The sequence below is a fragment of the Sorex araneus genome, chromosome 2, assembly GCF_027595985.1.
Source record: "Sorex araneus isolate mSorAra2 chromosome 2, mSorAra2.pri, whole genome shotgun sequence".
Classification (NCBI taxonomy): Eukaryota; Metazoa; Chordata; class Mammalia; order Eulipotyphla; family Soricidae; genus Sorex; species Sorex araneus.
The window spans coordinates 327,803,072-327,817,919 of NC_073303.1; the positions used below are offsets into that span (position 1 = coordinate 327,803,072).

Below are 14,848 nucleotides of genomic sequence, written 5' to 3' on the forward strand. Positions count from 1 at the left end.
GCAATGGGCACTGGGACACATTGTCATGGTGCTTGGTAGCTACTCCAGGCCCTATGCTGGGAGATTATGCTTAGTGCTTCTCAGGGTACCTGGCAATGTTCGGGATTGAGTCTCCAAGGGGTCACATGCAAAGCTAGCATCTTACCCCCTATTCTATCTATCTAGTTCCTTTGAGTGGATCCTAATAGTCACTATGAAAAAGAGACAGATAGAAATCCTGCAAATCACCCTCTATCTCCCTTTTAATAATTGCATACTCTATTTAAATATTAGAATTACAGGGCTGGAGCGATAGCACAGTGGGTAGGGCGTTTGCCTTGCATGCGACCGACCCAGGTTCGATTCCAGCATCCCATATGTCCCCTGAGCACCGCCAGAGATAATTCCTGAGTGCAGAGCCAGGAGTAACCCCTGTGCAGAGCCAGGTGTGACCCAGAAAGAAAAAAAAATTAGAATTAGATACTCAAACTTCTAGAATATGAGAAGTTCCATGGATCTAAGTAATCAAGAGCTATTGTCTCTGTTATATAAATTTTGACACATTGTGTTAAGCAGGTTTTATAACATATTACAAATTGGAAAAAGAGGTTGGCCATCTACTCTTGAAATTATCTAGCTACAACTATGTAACTTCTACCAGAACACTGTTTCAGATCTAGTTGTTGTTGAACTGACCATTTGCCTAGGCTCTCTGAGTTATATATTCCTCCATGGAAAATAAGAGTATTTCCTAAATAACAGAGAGAATGAAAAATAGCTGCCAGAGTGATGGTACAACAGGTAGGGGATTTGCCTTGCATGCAGTTGATCTGGGGTTCAATCCTTGGCATCCTCTATGGTCCTCCAGGCCCTGCCATGGAGGATTTCTGAGCACAGAATCATGAGTCGACCCTGAACATCACTGGGTATGGCAATCCCTCCCCTCAGTAGGTTAAATCACGTCATTTTCATCTGCCTTCCCTCCTCGCATGAGCATCCATTCCAATTTCACCTCCTCCAACTTCAGATACCGCCCCCACCCCAGCATACATATTGCTGTCTCTGTTGTCATAGTCTAGAATTCCTTTGGAAATAAGCCATACAATAAAGAGTTGGATGCACATTATAGGAGCTTGAATATGTGTACTTGAACTTGAAATCTAGAGTTTATCTAGTAGGCAGTGGGAACCATGAAAGAATTTTAGGCAGAAGAGTCATATTAGGAGGTCATCTATAGAAACTTTACTCCTCCTATTTGTAGAGAAAGCCTGATGCCCTGAGAGAATGGGGCTAGGATTTTTTTTTTGTCATCATGAGATACAGTTACAAAGATTTCATGATTAAGTTGATTAAATTTCAGTCATAAAATGATCAAACACTGTTCCCTCCACCAGTGTACATTTTCCACCTCCAATGTCCCCAGTATCCCTCCAGCCACTGCTCTCCATCCCCTGCCTCTGTGGCAGACAATTTCCTTCTTACTCTCTTCTTTGGACTGGAGTGATAGCACAGCGGGTAGGGTGTTTGCCTTGCATGCGGCCGACCTGGGTTCGATTCCTCCATCCCTCTTGGAGAGCCCGGCAAGCTAACAAGAGTATCCTGCCCGCACAGCCGAGCCTGGCAAGCTATGTGTGGCATATTGGATATTCCAAAAACAGTAACAAGTCTTGCAATGGAGACGTTACTGCTGCCCGCTCAAGCAAATCAATGAACAACGGGATGACAGTGCTACAGTGCTACTCTCTCTATATTTTGGGTTATTGTGGTTTGCAATACAGATACGGGAGGCCATCATGTTTGGTCCTTAGTCTACTTTCTGTACACAACTCCCATCCTGAGCAATCTGACCAACCATCATTGACTTAGTGATCCTTTCTCTAACCCAGCTGCCTTCTCCCCCAGCTCATGAGGCAGGCTTCAAACCATGGACCAACCTTCCTGGCCCTTGTCTCTACTGTCCTTAGGTGTTAGTCTCATATTATGTTGTTTTATATTCCACAAACGAGTGCAGTCATTCTATGTCTGTCCCTCTCTTTCTGACTCATTTCACTTAGCATGATACTCTCCATGTAGGCACAGGAAATTTTACAACCAACACTGCGCCATACAGACCTTAAGCCAAGATTTATACCTTGATTTTCTATCCCCTTGAGTTGGGTTTTTTTCTCAGGAGACTCCTTAATTTCTCTGGTTAAATACTAGAATAGCAAAAGTTAAAAATAGTTAGACCATATTGTTTTAAATCTTAGGTGATTTAGATACTTTTCTCTTACAAAATTCACAAATACTGGGGAATATTTTTTTGCTTCAACACCATCCACATTGTATTTATAAAGGATGAGTAATTTGTGCTATTCTTAGCTTTTTGCTTCCTTTGAAAAATATATTAAAGATGATAATGAATTAGGTAATGCACAATGAGCAACGTTGTATAAGTGTATGTGAGACCACTTGTCATTTCTTTTCCCTAAGTGAAAAGGTACCATGATACTTTGTGTCATATTTCTAGTGATATGGGAATACTAGTGATAAGGGAATACATTTTTATCTTACAGATATTATTGTCCAGGTATTATTTTGTCTTTGGTGTAGCTTTGGTCTCTGATTTAAAAGGTTAGAAGATAACTAAGTGTATTTCAGGTAAAGCAAGCAGTGATGTAATTTTCCCAGATTGTAGGCTTTTTGTCACTTAACTTCCCCAGGTGTCATTTTACTCCTCTTTAGATGAAGTTACTATTGCTACAGACTTCAGATCTATAATCCTAAAATATGTACGTATTAAAAATCTTTTATTTTTTTAAACCTGGGTAACAGAGCAAAGATTTTACCATAGTTTTTATAGCTCGACGTTATGGAAGAACAATATTCGACACAAGAAAATGAAGACAGCACTTTACATAAGCTCTGCTATGTAAAACGTTTATTCTTTTAAATAACTGTAAGAAAAAATAAGTGGTATGGTTTTTATTCTCTGAACAGTATTGGAGGTTTGGGGGCTTATTTGCAGTAGGCTAAGGCTAAATTTGAGAGTGAAATTTGAGGGCAATAATAATTGAGCACATTATTTCAATAACTCATCTACTAGTTTTCTGAATTCACTCATTGCTTTCACTGTTTAGCCATGTGACCTAGAATTTCATACTATTTTCCTCCTATTTTAGTTCTCCATACAGATTTCTGATGATTTCAAAGAGATTTTGGATAATCTTTACAAAGCCTAGGAAAATGTTTTTTTTAGGATAGTTCCATTAAAATCTATTGAAGTGATAAATGCAGGCAAGAGTGTAGTATAGCTCTTAAAATGCTTTCTTCTGACCTTTTAGCATAAAGAAAGGGAGTGTTGGTTATGTCTGACTAGCTCTAAGGCTACTCCAGGAGAAGATGAAAGTCCTCTAGACAAGGTTGGAATATATCAAAGACGTTTTCACTGTGACTTACTTATATGATGCTTCAAAAACTAGTTGGTTGAGCCACCAATGGTTTTCCATGAAATGCAATTAACTCGCCGCCTGGAAATAAGTTGATTCGGGAAAATGTGTCATCTCATATAAATATTGCTCTGATCAAAATGATAATATTTGCAAGATTTAGGAAAAGAGACTAGAAAGAAACAAAAAGGAAAATTATTTCCTCACATCACATTTCACATGTGGCTAAAAGTGAATGAAACATGGATTCAGTAGAGAAAGTTGCAGTGTTTAGAGAAAGTTAGAGTTAGATAAATGTGTTCTTCCTCTTTCTCTGCCCTGCTTCTTGCAGAAAAAAAAAACAGACTCAAAACTCAGGGCTGGAGCGGTAGCACAGTGGATAGGATGTTTGCCTTGCACACGGCTGACCCAGGTTCGATTCCCAGCATCCCATATGGTCCCCCGAGCACTGCCAGGAGTAATTCCTGAGTGCATGAGCAAGGAGTAACCCCTGTACAACACCGGGTGTGACCAAAAAGAAAAAAACCAAAAAACTTTCTTAATATCAAGAGCCTGATCTTCGTAGGATTGCCCTTGGAAATACAGCACATAAATGTGCTCAATAAATGCAAATAATTATGTTGACTTGATTTCAGTACTGTGTCCCAGAACATTAAGTAGAGCACTTTTTAAAATATATTTCCTCCCAAATTAAGTCACTTAGTTCACTAAAACATTTTATTCTATTACTCTAATAATATAAATTATATTTATAAATGTGAAATAGTCTTATTTCTATTTAGCTTCCCTTAATAACTCCAGCCAGCAGTTTACTTTTTTCCTTTGATATCAAACAAAGTACTGCAACCGCATGTTCCACCAGGACTGAAAACATCAAGTCCTATTCCAGTGCATTTTTTTCTTTTTGGTTGGATGATTTTGTTGTATAAGGAAGCTGATTTGTCCATTTGGGATGTCTTTCTCCAGATTTAGTCCTTGCCCATTTTTGTTGTTGTTGCTGATTAGTTTCTGTTCACAAGGAGACAAATTCAATTCAGAAATGTGCTTCTTGGCATTGACCTACTAACCTATCAGTTTGCAGAAGATCTTCAAGGATGTGGACAAGGCAAGGTCAATGACCTCTGAATGTTTTGGAACCTTATGTTTTTCAACTATATTCACAGCAGGGAGAACTCCCCCAGGAAACCTCAGGAATATCGCCGACCTTTAGACACAGGCTGAGCCATGTTGCTGACACAGTTTTCCTTGTCTGAGCCCACAGTCTTCTTTTAATCCTTTTATATTTCTCCCATAGGAAAGCAACCATGTCTATCTCATATTTTGGGAGAGCTAAGCATTCCTTTTTGAGTTATTTCTCAAAATGAAATATGCCACTAATCAAAGAGTAGATGTGTGTTTTGTTTTTAGGTGCATAGGAGTGCTTTTCTTCAGCCTATGCCTTTTTTCAGTCTTGTGGATGAAAAGATTAATGTGATAAAAATTGCTACTTTTTTAGGATAAGCATCCCCCATTTTGCAGATGAATCATTTTTCTAATTGTGTATTTGTCCATAGCTGGTCTGAATTTTTAATTCTTTGCCCTGAGATGTTAAAAAAACCTGACTTAGTTTTTGAAATTATATATAATTTCCTCCATGCTTTACAACCTCCAGGTAAGGATAACAAATGGCAATATACCAATAATAAAAGTTTTTAAAATTGTATCCATCTTTTATAAGAGTTTCCCTTGAAAACACTGCAAGTTTAATTCCATTTATTTTGTTTATTGTTTACTGCCAATGTCTTCAGCATTGGGGGCAGAGGGGATGATGTGGAGCAGACCTAGCAGTGCTCCCAACTTACTCCTGCTCTATGTTCAGGGATTACTCCTGATAGTGTTCAAGGGACCACATGTGGGGCCAGGGATCAAACCTGGGTTGACTAATAGCAAGGCCAGCACACTGCCCACTGTCCTGTCTCTCCAGTCACCAGATCTTAAGCATTTTTCCTTTTTAAAAAAAATTTTATTGAATCACCATGAGATATAATTACAAGCTTTCATATTTGGGTTACAATCACACAATGATCAAACACCCATCCCTCCCCCAGTGCACATTCCCCACCACCAGTGTCCCTAGTACACCCCCATTTTTCCCACCCTCCCACTGCCTCTATGGCAAATAACATTCCCCACACTCTCTACTTTGGGGCATTATGGCTTGCAATACAGATACTGAGAGATTATCATGTTTGGTCCTTTATCTACTTTTAGCACACATCTCCCATCCTGACCGATCCCTCCAACCATCATTTTCTTAGTGATTCCTTCTCTAGTCCAGCTACCTTCTCCCCACCACTCATGAGGCAGGTTAAGCATTTTTTCAGTTCTGTACTTCTCCCTTGACATTTTACCATCTCATTCTTGATGGATTAAGGTTCTGATGCCATTATCAATTGCTTCTATAAGGTACAGCCTGTCCCACAGTCATGCTATGCTAGCAGGCATCCCTGGAGAATGTATGTTGATAAAAAATTCTGCAATGACTAGCTTTGTTCTCTGGCTACATTCCAGAATCTATCTTCACTCATATTCCCTTACCTTGATATGGCTTAGATCTGTCTTTTCTCACTGATGTTTCTAGCTACAATGGTTTTCTTTTTATTAAAATCATAATCATGTTTTCAGTTGCTATTTATTCCTAGAAGCTACATATTAAAGTCATTATTTTATCTAGCTGACTCTAAAGTTACAAATCATAAATTTTATTGTCTCAGTGCATAAATATTAATTCTTTAGTTCCCTCCCTTTAGTTTCCTGTTGAAGAAATAAGGTTTTGTCTTTTGAGTGAGGAGGTGCAGAAAGGACTTGAGGATTAATAAAATTTGTCACGTATCTGAGGGATAGGGGGGAAAGGAGTCACATAGGAGTCACATAGAAGAACAGAAAGGATTCCTAGGCAGCCCAGAATAGAGTCATCTCTCCTAGTTACTCCATTTCTTCCCATCCCACAAGCTGGACCCTAATCTTGGCTCCACTGGCATGTGGACTGTCAGTCCTGGGAGATAACTATAGTTGTGAGGTCAACTAGAAATTTCTGAGTTAGTCATAATTTTTTTTAAGAGCTAAGTTCAGTACAGACATGTATCTTACAACTCAGGGAAGGTTATTTTTTTTAAAATAGTCACAAAATTAATTTTAGGAAGTAGGGTTTATAAACCTATTTTGGGGGTGTCTGAACCACACCCTACCATGATCAGGGGCAACTTTTGGCTCTGTACCCAGGGACACTCCTGGTGGTGCTAAGGGGACTATATATAGTGTGGGGAGGTGGGGGTGGGCAGAGAGGTTTGAACCAGGGTTACTCATGTGTTAGGCAAGTATATTACCCCTTGAACCGTCTCTCCAGCCTTGAACTCTTAAATATGTGTATATATATTATATTACATTATATATTTTGAACCATGATTGAGTGGAAAAGTAAGTTGAACAATGAATAATTCTGTACAAAACTAAAATTCGGTTAAAATTTTATTTATTTAATTTTTAATTTAATTTATTTATTTTTTTTTGGTCACACCCAGTGATGCTCAGAATTACCCTTGGCAGTGCTCAGGGGACCCTATTGGATGCCGGGGATCAAACTTGGGTCACCCAGGTGCAAGGCAGATGTATACTATCACTATACTATCACTCCGGCCCCCTCAGTTAAAATTTTAAACACTGTTACACTGTATCACTGCCATCCTGTTGCTCATCAGTTTGCTCGAGTGGGCACCAGTAACTTCTCCATTGTGAGACTTGTTATTACTGTTTTTGACATGTTGAATATGCCACGAGTAGCTTGCCAGGCTCTGCCAGGTGGGTGAGATACTGTCAGTAGCTTGCCAGGCTCCCTGAGAGGAGCAGAGGAATCAAACCCAGGTCGGCCACATGCAAGGCAAATGCCCACTATAGTATTGTTCCAGCCCAAAAGACTGTAATTGGATGAAATAGTTTTATGTCCTTAGATAAAAATCAGATTCTTCAGTGACCACTGTAAAATTTGTGGTCTGCTCCTGCCTCCTTCTGCAACTTTATCTTATTTTGGCCTCCATACTCTGCTAACGTCATTCTCAGACAGTGATTCTCAGACATTCTGGTTTCAGGATTTCTGCACATTCTCTAAAATTATTGAATATAGTGGAGGACTTTGTTTATGCATGCTATGTCTAATGTATTTACTGCATTAGAATTACAACTGAGACATTTATTAAATATTTATTTTTAATTCACTCACAGATAGTTTATTATGTTGCTTCTGAAAACTTCACTGCACACTTCTAAGAGAAGGCGAATGACAAAGGAAAAAGGCGCATAGTGTATTAGTTGGACGTGGAAGATTTGGGACCACATAGGCCTTCTAAAGTAGTGATGGAAGCCTCCTCAGGGTCCTGCATCACATTTTAGGACTACCACTTAGGTTCATTTTATGAATCTTCATTTGATTGGAAATAAATCAAAAGAATGGAGCCAGAGAAGTAGTTTAGTTTAATGGACTGGACTGTATACTTTGCATATAAAAAGTTCAGGTTTTATCCTTAGCATTGTATGGTCCCCTAAATACCGCTAGGTGTGAACATAAAGGACTGAACTGGGAGTATTCCCTGAGCATCACCAGCTGTGACCCCAAAACCAAATTAATAAAACTCAAAAGGGTGACTGCTGGGGCCTATGGAAAATAAATTAATTGAGGCTATAGCATATGCGACTTATTTGGACATCTCTTGCCTTCTGGGAAAGAACTGGGTATACCTGTGAAGGGGCAGAAAATAATTGGGAATATTCTAAAGCCCTACCTCATTTTACACTGCCTCATGTTTCCCAAGGGTCTTCACCAAGCTTCATTTAATTTTAATCTCTACTCATAACTTACTAGAAAACCAGAGCATCTATTATTCTGTTTTTTAAGTCCGGGAAACAAAAATATTGAGCAGTTCACTCGAGGTTTCTTACAGGATCTCAGAATGTTTATATGTTCCTTCTATACAGTTGTTTCTTCTTGAGAAGTCACCCTATCAAAATTGGAGACTAGAGATAGCAATTAAGAGCCAAGGTGTGCTACAAAGCAGATGTTTAAATTTGCTTCTATTGTGGGGACTCTGTGCACTGGTTATATTTCCTTTTGGGATTCTTTGATAATAATTAAAGTACCAGAGAGAATGCACTATAAAATTTGGTAAAGACCATTAATGTTCACATGTCTATAGCACTGTTGTCCCATTGTTCATCGGTTTGCTCCAGCGGGCACCAGTAACGTCTCCATTATGAGACTTGTTGTTAATGTTTCTGGCATATAGAATATGCCACGGTTAGCTTGTCAGCTCGGCCATGAGGGTGGGATACTCTTGGAAGCTTGCCGGGCTCTTCAAGAGGGATGGAGGAATCAAACCAGGGTCAGCTGTGTGCAAGGCAAACGCCCTACCCGCTGTGCTATCACTCCAGTCCACCCAACTTGTTAAAAAATTTAAATGTCCAATGTATGTTTTGGGAGACTTCAAGTGGGCACTTTTCAAAGTTGTTGTGGCTAGAATGGAAGCAATGTTTCTATGTTCTTCAAGAACTGTGAACTGAGCACTGAACTCTGGCTGTGTCTGGTCCTCAGAGGCACATGTTGCAACTTCTAGTGTTACTTAGTAGACTGCTCCTATTCTACCATTGTAGAGAGGAAGACAACAGTTTTTGAACTTAGGCTAGGTTGCTTCTTGCTATACAGCAAATCATAGGTTTACTTCAACACTTCCTATCCAGTGGTGTCTTAACCCATTGCTCATCTTTTGTTTTGTTTTGTTTTAACTTTGAGAATTTGGTCTACGTAGGGTCACTAGATAATTCCAAGAACCACTCAGGAAGTAACTTTTGGGGCTTGTTTTTAATTTTTTAAACAAAAATATCATAAAATTCCCTCATCACCATTTCTAAGTCCACAGGTCAGTAGAATTATATGCATTCATACTGTTGTTAAAGCAGTCTTCAAAACTTTCAGTTTTCCAGAGAACAACTTCCATTTTCTCTTTATCTCCCAACCCCAAATGACTAATGTTCCATTTTTTGTGTCTATGAATCTGAGTACATGAGTTATTCTTATTAAATATTATCAAGAAGTATTTTGTGACTGTCCTATTTCACTTGGCATAAATCCTCAAAATTCACCACACTGACAAGTGTCAGGGTTTCTTTCTTTTTTTTTGCTTTTTGGGTCACATCTGGCGATGCTCAGGGGTTCCTCCTGGCTCTGCACTCAGGAATTACCCCCTGCCGGTGCTCAGGGGACCCCATGGGATGCTGGGAATCAAACCTGGGTCGGCCGCATGCAAGGCAAAAGCCCTATCCACTGTGCTATTGCTCCAACCCGTGGGTTTCTTACCATTATGAGACTGAGTAATAGTCCATTGAATGGCTATACCATGTTTTATTTTTTTCTTCAAGTCTTGGTGTATGGTTTCTGACTATTGTATATACTGTTGCCACATATACAGGAGTGGAAAGTATCTCTTCACCTGCATTCAATTCTCTTAAGTTTGTAATAGGTTTTGATGGGAGCATTAGTAGTGTATCTCTTATAACAGAGGCCCCAGAAGTGCCATACAACCAAGGATCACCAAATTCTTGAAGGATCTTGGCACTGCTGCCTGTTCTTGAGGAAAACTTATGACAGATAAACTGACATAAACGAAGGCTCAGTTTGGGAAGTTCCACCTACTTGAAAATGTTTGATATAATTTTGTGCTGTGTAATTTATACCCTCATAGAGCAACTATCATGGTTTGCAGAATTAAAAAAGATTAGCCTAGAAATTGTTAGTCAATTAAGTCTTTGGACCTTTGCCAAAAAAGGTAACAACTCCTACACTACTATTTTTACTAATTTCTGGGTCCTTTATTCAAATTATATTCTAAGGTCCTGATCTATAGCATATTTAAAATGAGTTTGGCATATATTATTTGAAAGTATATAGCTAGAATAAATTTTGCCAAGTGCTTGTTGAAATGTGTAAATAGTATTTTGGAATTTTCTGATTATGGTTTTCAGTTAGTGTAAATCAATCGTGTAGTAATGTCACTGCTATCATAGTCCATATTTGCTTCAGTTATTTTTATATCCTTATTTGTTCAGACAACTCTTTCCTAACATCTTCTAGAAATATTCATTATGTATATAAATGCTGCTTGTTTGTTTTTACACATTTGCAACTATTAAATGAAAATCTTAATGAGAGATTCCTTTGATTTCTCATGAATTTCTATCATGTATTACCATAGGCAACTTTTTCATTAATTCACATTGTCTAGTTTCTGGAAATGGAACCATTTCTAGAAATAATGGAGGTCTTATTTTTCTTTCTGGGGCCATAGTTGGCAGTGCTCAGGAGCTGTCTTAGAGGTGCAAGGGACCCACTTGCAAAACGTGTGCTCCAGGTGCCATGTTCCTGGCACGAAGGGTCAAAATAATTTTTATCATGCTGAGTGAAGGGTAAATTCTTACTAATTGTTGAACTATTCCTAAACTATTTTTTCTTTTCTTTTTTGCTTTGTCTCACTGTCTCTCGAATCTGGACCTGCCTATCAACTGAAATTCTTCACCGCTGGATGCTGGGATACGGATAATATTGGTGAGTACAAAATTGAAGTTTAAGTGTTTGATTTTTCTCTTTGTGGAAGAATATAATCCTAAAGGACATTGTTTCCTGAGAAGATTTCTCCTCCATTCTGACTGGGTACACTGCTGTGCCTTCATTGAAATTAATCTGTCCTTCCATAGAGAAAGAGAAATCCTAAGGGTTATAATTAGCAGCGCCCAAACTAATATGAAACAAACTTTTGTGTTCATTGACAAAAGTCAATACTTAAGCCTTTGCTATTGATTTTCTTTTAATATCTTTTTCCTTTGGGTCTTCAAAAAGGTTCTTTATAGCAAAGCAATTTGAAAATATCCCTCATAGTGGAAACCAAAAGTTCTAAGGCTCTGTCCTAGTGATCCTATAAATCATGCACCTCTAATATTCAGTTACTATTTGTTGCAGATACAAATGCACTTGTTTTCGTGATTCTGGTATAGTTATTACTAATATACTCATGAAATGGTACATTGTTGATGCATTTGTAATAAATGGGTTATAGATCTTTTGAGCTGAAAACTTCTCACTTCAAATAATTCTTAGTGGATGGTTTCAGAACTCAACATAGCAAAATTTAAATAACAGACTCCAACTTTGTCCTCCCAGAACAAAGCAGTAAGGAAATACCTGGTCCTCAGCTGTTGTCTGTGCAGGATGAGAGCAAGAAGAGATGGTTTATGTCTGTGGGTAAATTTTTTGCTTTGGAACAGAGACTAGAAAACAGTCAAGTTTTGAATATAAAAATACTTCAAAGCAGCTTTTAAAAATAATTCTAGAGCATGTGGAAGCAAAATTCTAAGAAAGGCATTTGATTAGCATATTATTGAAGAAACTGGTTCAATATTATCTTTGGTTTCCTCTGAGTATTATTTACCGTGACTGGTCTTGGAGAAAATAAATCAGCTGAGGAATACCTCTAGAGGAAAACCATTGTTTTGGTTATCAATTCTGCATTTATTATATGTTTCCCTCTAAATAAGTTTTAAAATGCTTTGTCACTGTCTTAGCTGGTTGAGGTGGCAGAATTTCACTTGCTAGGAACAGAAACATTTGTTGTCTCAATCTGTTATTTCTGAAATTTCTAAAATTATATTGAATTTTAACTTGAGGTTTGGCATCAGTGTTTGTAAAAATTTCTATTCTGGTGTAAGTAATTTGGGAATCTAGATGATTTAGTTATTTATAAATATATTTAGGAATATGTGTCATTGAGGGGGCAGTGCTTTGTGCTTTGGGTTCACTCCCAGTGGTGCTCAGGGGAGTGAACCAGTGAGCAGTGCCAGGGGTTGAATCTGGGTCTTCAGCATATACTCCAGAAGGCACTTTAGCTCTTTGAGATACCTGCCTGGCCTAGAATATGGGTCATTTGAGTTTGATTTATTTGAGTTGTGTTGATTTGACACAATATCACCTAATCAGCTGTTTTTCTTATTGACTCAAATTATGGCTCTTTATTCCACACTGAAATGTTCTTTCAGAGATATCTCAAAGAGTCAAAGGGCCAGAGTGCACGTGTTGCATGCAGGAGGCCAAGGTCAATCCCCGGCATCTCATTCTTCAGAGCACTGCCTGATATGACCCCAAATCCCCAAATCCATCTCCTTCCCCAAAAATACTTTTCAGGATTTGCCTCTGTATAGTCTTCTGTGTATGAGTTTATTCACCCACCTCCTTCTTAGAAACAAACTGCTGGAAATGCATCCTAGTATCTTGTTTTCTCTTTCTCCCCTCCTCTGTCACCAGTATTAATCAGTAGCTAGAAGCTCTTAAGTTGATCACGACCTAAATCTTGTGAATTCTCTTTCCGTTTGGAACCTTGAAAGCCTTCTGAAGATAGCAATTTAATTGTGAAATGCTGAGGAAAAGCTGCACAAATCTTTAATCTGAAACCAGCAAAGTATAAGCAAGGCTGTACAAGTGAAGTATGAGCAAGACTCTTAGCGTTTCTACCAGAATCTGTGGTCCTACAATTATATCTTCTCCAGTCTTGCTCCTCTTTCCATTGACCTTTTCTCTCTTTTGAAATTTTGAATTTATTTTTAATTTAAGACACCATGATTTTCAATACTGTTTATGATAGGGTTTCACACACACACACACACACACACACACACACAGAGCATTCTGGCACCACACTCTCCTCCAATGTCCGCTTCCCTCTACACTCTTCTTAGGGTCACCTTTCAGCACTTTTGTCCCCATGCCCCAAGAAAACTTCTATATCCCTGTCCCTTGAAGACTTGATGGATTTGGAGATTGTCTGGTGTTCTGTTATGGAAACAGAGATCGGCTAATTCTACTGTCTAAAAAATTGCTGGTTGGTCAATGTAGAATGATCTTCTTTCTTGGTCACACTGAAAAGCATTTCCTGTGATATGCAGGAGCACATATACGTCATCTTTCATTCAGCATCATCCTTCTCTCTTCTTCTCTCCTAGGCACTAGGTTATGGAATTCTCATGAGTCTCATTTAATTTTCATAATTTCCTCTTGTTGCAGCAACTTTTAATCATCTACATTTATGGATGTACAGACTGTTGGGCAGCTTACCAGCCAGAGGCCAGGCCAGGCCAGCCCACACTTGCTCATTTGAGGAGTCTAGTTGAAACCTAAATAGTATGTCCCAAAGTCCTGGTCATAATATTTTTTCACAGACACGTATTCTTTTAATTCATTTAATTAATGATTTTGCTCCTTTGGACCTTCAAAGGACATTCCAGATGATACATTGCCATGTACATCTATACTTTCTTTTTATCTGGCAGTTATATGAAATGCTTTCATGATCCAAAGTGACAGTCATATGGCAGCAGTGGAAAGTAACAGGAGTAATTCTGTTATTTGGCCTCCCCAAATAACTTATTTCTAGAGATGTGGTCAACTTTATGTGATAGTATGGGCATAGGGAAAAAAATACTCATGGTCATCTGGGAAGAAAAGTCAAACCAGAATCTATCAACTTTCTGTTTCCAAATTCAGACAAATCTTTGTACCTACAAATTTTTGGATTTTGGAATTCTTGTTACTGAATGTTATTGAGCTTCTAACTGCCTTTCTAATAGCTAATTTTCTGCTTTATTGGTCAAGGTAATAAGATCCTTTTCAAAATCAGAGCATCATGAAAAGCTTCACATTTGTTATGTTGGTCAACTACTTTGCTGTGTTTGGATCTTTCCTGGCACAAGTGAGAGTGAATCCCATAAGGAAATCTTTGGTTAAATGCTGATAAGTCCAATAGCTAAAGTATATTGCTCTGCACATATCCAATTTAACTTTGTGACAGCTTGTTAAAACCACTTCTTGTCATCTTATTCCATCTTTCATCTGGCTCCAGAGAGAGAGAGAGAGAGAGAGAGAGAGAGAGAGAGAGAGAGATCCAATCTAACCAACCCTCTCTTTCTTTCAAAACTTAGTGCCTCTTCATTGCTTCTAGTAGAGATTTTCTATTATGGTATGCAACACCTGATCATATATGGGGATGTCACAAGAAAATGATGTTATGAGTAAATCAAGCATTACAGCTTTTAAAGTTTAATCACTATGGGAGAATGGGCAGTGTTCAGGGTCTACTTCCTGCTCTGTCTTTGGTGATTCTTCCTTTGGGTCGTACTTTGGGGATCCTGCAGTACTGGACTCCAGTTCAGGATTCCTGCAGGGAAAAGATGTGTTCCAACCTACTGTGCTATTTTCCTCCATAAAGTTAATTCTTAAAATGTGAAATATATTAGGTTCAAGTTTACTCCATGACAGCATTTTTTTTTTGCTTTTTTTGGGTCACACTCGGCAATGCTCAGGGGTTACTCCTGGC

At 38.4% G+C, this 14,848-nt stretch overlaps 1 protein-coding gene across 1 annotated transcript in view; it reads left to right on the top strand.

The window, feature by feature from the left end:
• The window catches only part of EPB41L3 (erythrocyte membrane protein band 4.1 like 3), a 216,593-nt gene that overhangs the window by 5,039 nt on the left and 196,706 nt on the right, over positions 1-14,848 (top strand). The window lies entirely within an intron of this gene.